The sequence below is a fragment of the Psammomys obesus genome, unplaced genomic scaffold (assembly GCF_907164565.1).
Source record: "Psammomys obesus unplaced genomic scaffold, mPsaObe1.curated_primary_1811, whole genome shotgun sequence".
Taxonomy (NCBI): Eukaryota; Metazoa; Chordata; class Mammalia; order Rodentia; family Muridae; genus Psammomys; species Psammomys obesus.
Window position 1 is genome coordinate 1 of NW_026594990.1, and position 8,955 is coordinate 8,955.

Here is an 8,955-nt window from a genome sequence, read left to right on the forward strand (position 1 = left end):
AGAAATAACTTTCAATTCCTTCTCACATCAATTCCTTAAGTAACATTAAAATAATCAAAATATTTAAAACATGATAGAAATAATTCAATATATGAAACACATTGTTCAACACTGAAGAATTTGACATAAAATAGATGTCAACTCCTAGCAAAAAAAAAAAAAGGTTGCAATTTTGTTATGAGCAATAATAATGTTTTTGACATGTAATAAAATTGTCTTCTTTTTTCAGATATACATGCCATTAGTTATATGAAGGGGACTTAATATTAAAATGTTCATTAGCAAAAATATAAACATACACTGAAAATATAAACCTAAAATTCTACGCAATGCATAATTGATATGTCTGGGTATAATGCCTTTGATACTGTAAATTCCATAACGAACTAACAAATATTAAACAGAGAAAGATAGCCAAAGGCATATAGGCAAATTTATGGAGAGAATGAAAGGTCACTGTTCAAAATAAACTCTGAAGACATCAAAGAACATATTATGCTAAGAAAGCTTATGCTTAGCATGAACTAAATTAAGAAACGGGTAACAGTAAAATTTGAATTATAACGAAAAATAAAAGGCAAATTATAAACAACATTTAGGTCCTTTCAGGCTTTGTGACAAGAGGCAGTATCAATAGCATTTTCAATACATTTGAGAAGCTCATAGCTGATACATAAACGACAAACTATTAATTTGGCTAGTGTTATTACTATAAAATCTCAGTGTTATGCAATGAATGTTTAGTTACAATTTGATGATAGGAAAATACAGATACAAATGTAAGTACGAACTTCAGTTGTTTTCCTAGAGTTAATTTCTATGTAAAAACCAAGAAATTGGAGCTGAGAGAAGGGAGTAATAGTATACCTCTTTAAGACCTATAACTGCAGCCAGTCCTGAAGAAACCTGATAAAACAGGGTCAGATGAAGGGGGAGGAGGTCCATCCCAATCAGTGGATTTGGAAAGGGGCAGGGAGGAGATGAGGGAGGTAGAGAGAGAGGGTTTGTGAGGGAATGAGGGAGCGGGATACAGCTGGGATACAGTTAATAAAATGTAACTGATAAAATAAAATAAAAAAGAATTTAAAAAAAGACCTATAACTCTGCTACTAGTAAAATGTTCATTTTAGACAGAATGCTGTTCAGTGAGCTCTGTATACAGATGCTTCTACCACCAACTGTCATGTAGCCACTGAAAATTCCATTGTCAGTTGAGAATATCTACTTCACTTTGTATTGTGAAGAATCTATTTCCTCAGAGTTTACTCAAGAGGAAGTTCACCTTTTCATTGCATTTACATAGATCATCATTTATAGTGAAGACAAATATATCAACACTTGACAGTGTTTTATAGGTTTGTTTGCCTTCTATAAGCAGTGTTGGAGGGCAACCATGGTGATGGAAACCAGAATAATGACATGGGCTTTCCAGCATAGAATTAGAAATGGGAGTGATGGATCTTTAAATCCTGACTATCTTGAGAAATGGAGGAAATAGGATTGTTTTATTTAAGTAAAATAGATACATCAGGTCAAAAATGAAATAACAGCAATTTTGTTAACAGATCTGTATGTCAACTAACGTGATCAAAAAAATACAGATCCAGCCATACCACTCCTAGGCATATACCCAAAAGAGGCGCAAGTACACAAAAATGACATTTGCTCAACCATGTTTGTAGCAGCTTTATTTGTAATAGCCAGAAGCTGGAAACAACCCAGATGCCCCTCAACTGAAGAATGGATGCAGAAACTGTGGTACATCTATACAATGGAGTATTACTCAGCAATGAAAAATAAGGAAATCATGAAATTTGCAGGTAAATAAATGGTGGGACCTGGAAAGGATCATCCTGAGTGAGTTGACCCAGAAGCAAAAAGACACTCACGGTATATACTCACTCATATAAACATACAATATAGAATAAACCCACTAAAAGCTGTACATCTAAACAAACTAAGCAAAAGAGAGGACCCTAACTAAAATGTTCAATCCCCATCCTGAAAGGCAAAGAGGATGGACATCAGAAGAAAACGAAAATAGGAAACAACCTCGGAACCCGCTACAGAGGGCCTCTGAAAGCCAGAAGAAAACAGGAAACCACCTTGAAACCTGCCACAGAGGGCCTCTGAAAGCTTCTGCAGTATAGACTGTCAAAGCAGATGCTGAGCCTGATGGCCAACTGATGGGCAGAGTGAATGGAATTTTATGTAAGAAGTGGGAAATAGTAAGAGCTGGAGGGAACGGGAACTCCACAAGCAGAGCAACAGAACAAGATAATTTGAACACAGGGAACTTTCCAGAGACTCATACTCCAACCAAGGACTATTTGTGGAGATGACCTGGAACCCCTGCACAGGTGTAGCCCATGGCAGTTCAGTGTCCAAGTGGGTTACATAGTAATGGGAAGAGGGACTGCCTCTGACATAATCTGATTGGCCTGCTCTTTGATCACTTCCCCCTGGGGGGGGGAGCAGCCTTACCAGGCCACAGTAGAGGACAATGCAGCCACTTTTGATGAGAACTGATAGACTAAGATCAGAAAGAAGGAGAGGAGGACCTCCCCTATCAGTGGACTTGGGGAGTGGCATGCATGCAGAAAGGGGAGGGAGGGTGGGATCGGCAGGGGAGGAGGGAGGGGCTTATGGGGGGATACAAAATGAATAAAGTGTAATTAATAAAAAATAAATAAAAGATTTAAAAAAATACAGATGAAAAATTCTTAAAGACATAAATAGTTCTGGACATCATAGTTCTTAGTACATTCTCATTGTTGTAACTGTGACCTCTATCACCATCTTTAAATTTTATTAGAAAATCCTTCAAGAGAAAAAGAATCACTGAGTTAAAATAGAGAGATTTTTAAATATAATGAAGTAGTATCAGGTGAGATGCAAATAATATTAAATGTTGTAATTGGAAAGTATCTAATAGCCAAGAAAATAGTTTTTCTACCTTATAGAAGTATGCAAAATCTTGATACTTTTAAAACTTTCTTATATGGGACAAAAATATTGTTGCTGAGATGAAAAGCAATATGATCAGGGGTGTCAAATAATCTACTATTTGAATAGAAATCACTTATGTTTTGACAATATTTATCTAATTGTATGTAATATATGGAAAATAAAATGAAAATATTAGCATCAGATTATTTAAACTTTGTAATAGAAGTTGTATGGGGAAAATTAGATAATTGATAAGTGATAAAATAAAATGTTGTGAAAGTTTTCTAGAACTTAGTGAAATAGTATCTTCTTTTAAAGCTTTTAGGAACTTTATTTTTCTTCCAACTTTTTTCCCCTTGCTTAGGTGTCTTCAGGGGAGCTCAGGACCACTCAGTGGTGTCTCCAACCCACTCTGTGGTCTGCAGTGTTATAGCTACTGATCAGTCCTCAGTGCCTGGCTGGGCACTCAAGTCTTCAGTAAGGAACTGCTGGATAAGTAAAGAGGGTACCCCTGCACCCTCAGACCAGCCTGCCACCTCTGGCTGGGCAGTAGTAAACTCAGGAACTGGCACAGTCCATTCACCCTGGAATTCCTCCTTGGTCACAGCCTTTTCGTCAGCTGCATCTTGCTGCTCTTTCTCAATATCCTCTGGGTCTCTTAACATCCCACAAATACTCACAGGAGATAGTGGCATGCATGTGCAGTACTTCCCTGAGCCAGCATCCACCACATCAAACTCCCTGAGTGAGCTCCCCTTTTGTTGCATGGGATGGATATGTCCACATAGCACAGAGGAGAATCTGTGTTGCACAGGGAGACCATGGGTAGGTTCATGTAAAAGGCCTCTGGAAAAGGCTGGCGGTCAGCTCTGGATCAGTCACCATTAGAAGCTGCGGCTCTCTGAAGGGTGCGTGGATCAGGTTAGTGGAGGTCCCAGGTGTGAAGTGACCAGCTCTTGAAGTGGGTCCAGTGGCAGCAGAAAACTTCAGCACACCTGGCTGGCCAGTGTTTCTGGAGGAGATGATGCTGACATCAGCAGGGTTCTCAATGTCAATAAACTGAGCCGCAATCAACAGCTTCTTCCAGGTCCTCTCCAAATTTATGAGGTAGATACCATCACTCCTCCCTTTGAAGATGTATTGCTCAATCTAAAGTCAAGGTTGATGCCACTTAGTGGGTTCCTGAGGCATGGAATTTGAGGACATCCTCCTCCTTAATCTTCAGGACATCAAGGACTCTGGATATTGTATAAGTTTCTCTTTAAGTTAAGACAGGAATTAAGAACAACACCATATGTACCCATCGCTGTGCAGCAGAGAAAGGCTAAAACCAAGTTTTAAATTATGAAGTAGAGGTCTATTTCTGGAAGAAGATAGTATTTGTTAATGAAGATAAAATAATTGTGCCATCAGCGATGTTCCAAAAGCGCGTAGAACATTGGTTGCTTTGTGTAAATAAGGACTTCATAGTATTGTAAAAATGGACTATATGACTAATGTTCTACCCAAAGTTATCATTTCCAATAAAATTATATGCCTCACTGAATATTTGACTTAGAGATAGTGTAGTCATCAAAGTGTTATCTGTTTTGCTTGCTACTGCCCTTACTATTGGAGTTTTGCTGAGTTGTGTTTCCAGCTTGGGTTTGCCTTTATAATTGTATTCATGTCACTGAGGAAGGATCCAGACTTTTAGCCAAATCATCTCTGCAAATGTGCTACTTCTCAGTACCATACACTCAAGGAATAAGCTTCCGCCCTCCCAAGTTAGGGAAAGCAAGCTCATATCACAGCGATTCTCAAGTTAACTAGATCATTAGAAAATGTGTAATATCATAAGACACAAAACCTTATCCTTTTAAGCACTAAGCACTAGACCCCTAATATTTCAATAAAATATTAGTCTATGTTGTCTTACTGATGTACACAAAATGGGGGCAAAAGGGGTCCCATAGAATATACTTTTTCCTTATCTCTTTAACTGAAAGTGTATTTATTTTTAATCAGAAAGGAAGTGATATAGATTAAAATACTCAGTACATATGGGAAATGTGTGAATGACATTAATAGTAAGAACATTATGGACAACAGATGATGTCTAATGCAAAGTACTTCTAATTTGTTTATTCCCATCTACCTGAATTAGTTTATTGTAATTAATTATCTGTCTGTTCTTGTTGCAAAGGTACATTATCTGAACAAAAACAAGCACCTATGCAACCCATTTCCTTCAATATTGAAGGAAGATAAGTAAATGTTATAGGAATAGTTTGTATAAATTAATGTTATGTTTTATTTCACATGTCTTTTTGTTTACATAACAAGAAATTTCTGAAGTCTAAAAGCTGCATTCCCTAAAATTTTCAAGTCAACAATTGTGAATGTAAAATTGGCTTTTACAAATTAGTTTCTGTAAATGAAGATATGGAAGCCATAAAAGTGAGATTATTTTCTTTCATTTTGAAACTATCTGAGGACTGGGGAACTATCTCAGATGTTAAGAATGTGTATTGATCTTGCGTTAGACCTGAGAGTTCATTCCCTGTACCCACATCACATGGTTCATAACTGACTGGCAAGGAACCCAATACTGTCTTCTGGCTGTTACCTGCACTCAAGTGCACATACCAAATGAACACACTTCTATAATATAATTTAAAAACAAAATAAGTGTTTTTAAAGAAAATTTCTGTTCTTATTCAATCGTTTAGAAACAGTTTATTTCCCTGTACAACTGTTGCAAGGTCTGGTATTGTTTTTATATTACAGTTAAAATGATGTTAATAAAATTGGCTTGTGTTCAAGTTTTGATTATTTTATAGTTGCTATAATGAAAGACATCTTCAAATGTCATGTTGGCTTGACAATCAGGACTTTGCTAATGGTACATAACATTTTATAAGACAGATTCATGGAATCATTGCCTAAAGTCTAGTCCTATGTCACTTTTAACATTGTATACATGCAATATTTTGTCCTAAAATGTCCTTAAATATGATATATTAGGTATTGCTTTGGTTTAGTTTTAGATTTGAAAAATGATATCAAAAGTCAATTGAAATACATAGAAATGGCTTACTGTTAATGACAGAAGGCATCAAAATCTAGTTTGTAATCTGAGAGAAAATATTTGGTGTACCTAATATTGACTATGATTCTAAGTGGCTACTCATAATACTCAGGAGATTATTTATAATAATACTAATATCAGAATATAATTCTATATTATGTACTGATTTTTCTCAGAACAATCTGTTATGATGATATTGTATCAATAGACTCATAATTACAGGTTGTTGTGAAAAGGCAAGTTGAGAGAATGATTCAAACTATATTGATTTTTCAAGAGCCTCTATGTAAGACTGAGAGACAACAGGAAACAGTCCAATGTCAAAGGTCAGATTTCTAATAATGTCTACCTCCTTACCTATATCTTCAATATTCAGATTACTAAAACTCATCATCCCTAATTTAAAGGACATAGGAATCAGGAAAATAACCACTTGGTAACATACAAGCTCAATCCAGTACATTGTCTAGACAAGACATTGTCTAGCTGTGCTCACTGGCCCATTGAGCTAAATCAAAGAAAACATGTCTAAAGCCAAGTTAGTTTCTAGAGTCTTTTACTGCCAAAGAAACCACAAATCTGGCTGGGAAATCAGGGTGGTGGTTCAATTTCTAATGCAAATGCTGGGCTCCAAACCTGCACCAGATGGAAGCTGTTTGGGAAAGCTGCTCCTGTGTCTAATACTTGTGATGTGCTTGAGGAAGAGAACGAATGTGGAGAGCTGAGAGGACAGTGTCAGAGACTATGGAACATAACATTAAACAAAGGCAATCCAAGGAGCAAAATTAGATATCCATAAATGGCTTTCTTTCCATGGCAAGAACTTTTGACAGTTCTTGCCCAAGGATAATTTAAAATTCCCAGTAGCAAATAAATGCTGTAAATTAAATTACACACACACACAAACACACAAGCAAAAAATAGATAAACAAACAACCTTAATATAATATTTATTGAACTGGTTTGTATAGAGTAGGTGGATACTGACTATCATTGCTGAAATAATATCTTCATTAGATTTTGAGCAAAAACTCCACAATTATTCATATTCAAACCAACACTTACAAGTTTGTGTGTGTGTGTGTGTGTGTGTGTGTGTGTGTGTGTGTGTGTGTGTGAAATTTCTCTGCTAAGTACGGAAAGCTAACTAGCCAACAAGTTTCTAGGGATTATTTTTTCTCTGCCCATAATCTTGCCATAGGAACTGAAGAATATAAATAGTCTTAATATGTGGCTAGATTTTATATATGTTCTAGGCATTTGAGCTAAGATCTCCCAGTAGCTTTCAATTGATATGTATCCATTCAATACACAAAAAATACAAACTTGAATAGAAAAATGATTAAAAGGAGATTAGAATCACTGTATTTCAAAGAATGTTAATCTTAGAAACTAGTTAAGTATGATTACTGTTCTGCAATCTACAAAGGTTTCTTATTTCAAAAATACTAGCTAGGTCTGAGACACTTCTCTCCCATTGATGCTCACGTTATCAATATGATTTTCCCTGACAGTGAAGATATGAACAAAATATGCTTTTTGGAAATGTTGTGAAAATTTAAAAGATAAATATCTAATTACATTTTTATCCTGATCTTTCATCAAAATTATAGCAATATTTCCTTTAATTACTTTTTCAATGTCCCTCTGTGATAGGCTCCTGTCTTGTTGCCTGTTTCCTCCCTCTTCTGATGTCTAACCCCTTTGCCTTTCTGCATGAGGTAAATCATCTTCCCAAACCTGGAAACAACCTAGATGTCTCTCAACTGAAGAATGGATATAGAAATTGTGGTACATTTACACAAAGGAATACCACTCAGCAATTAAAAACAAGGAAATCATGAAATTTGCAGGCAGATGGTAGGAGCTAGAAAAGATCACCCTGAGTGAGTCATCCCAGAAGCAGAAAGACACACGTGATATATACTCACTTATAAGTGGATATTGGACATATAATATAGAATAATCATACTAACATCTGTACACCTAAAGAAGCTAAGCAAGAAGGAGGGTCTTGGGTAAAATGCTCAATCCTCATTCAGAAAGACAAATGAGACAGACATCTGAAGAGGGAGAAAACAGGGAACAGGACAGGAGCCTACTGCAGCGGGCTTCTGACAGACTCTACACAGCAGGGTACTGAACAGATGCTGAGACTCATAGCCAAACTTTGGGCATAGTAGAGGGAATCTTATGAAAGATGGAGGAAATAAAAGACCTGGAAGGGATAGGATCTCTATAAGGAGAACAACAGAACCAAAAAAATCTGAGCACAGCATTCTTTTCTGAGACTGATACTCCAACCAAAAACCATGCATGGAAATAACCTAGAACTCCTGCACAGATGTAGCCTTATGGCATCTCAGTGTTCAAGTGGGTGACCTAGTAAGGGGAACAGGGGCTGTCTCTGACATGAACTCAGTGGCTGGCTCTTTGATCATCTCCTGCTGATGGAGGAACAGTCTTACCAGGCCACAGAGGAAGACAATGCAGCTAGTCCTGATGAGACCTGATAGGCTAGAGTCAGAGGGTAGTGGAGGAGGACCTCCCCTATCAGTGGACTGGGAAAGGGGAAGGTAGGAGTGGAGGGAGAGAGGGGAGAATTAGGAAGGGGACAAGGGAGGGGGTTATAGCTGGGATACAAAGTTAATAAATTTTAATTAATAAAAATATAAATTAAAAAAGACATAAATTCCCAAACAGAATACCAATGGCACATTCTCTGAGTCAACAATTAGTAAATGAGATCTCAAGAAACTGAGAAACTTCTCTAAGTCAAAGACACTGTCAATAAAATAAAATGGCAGTCTACAGATTGGGAAAAGATCTTCATAAACCCTACATAAGACAAAGGGCAAATATGTAAAATATACAAAGAACTTGCAGAAATAAGCATTAATAAATCAGGTAATCCAATTTAAAAATAGGGTACAGAG

At 36.6% G+C, this 8,955-nt stretch overlaps 1 pseudogene; it reads right to left on the minus strand.

Annotated features, from left to right (window-relative positions):
• Positions 1-3,329: 3,329 nt before the first annotated feature.
• LOC129685656 (40S ribosomal protein SA-like) lies at positions 3,330-4,131 on the minus strand (annotated as a pseudogene).
• Between the last annotated feature and the right edge of the window lie 4,824 nt (positions 4,132-8,955).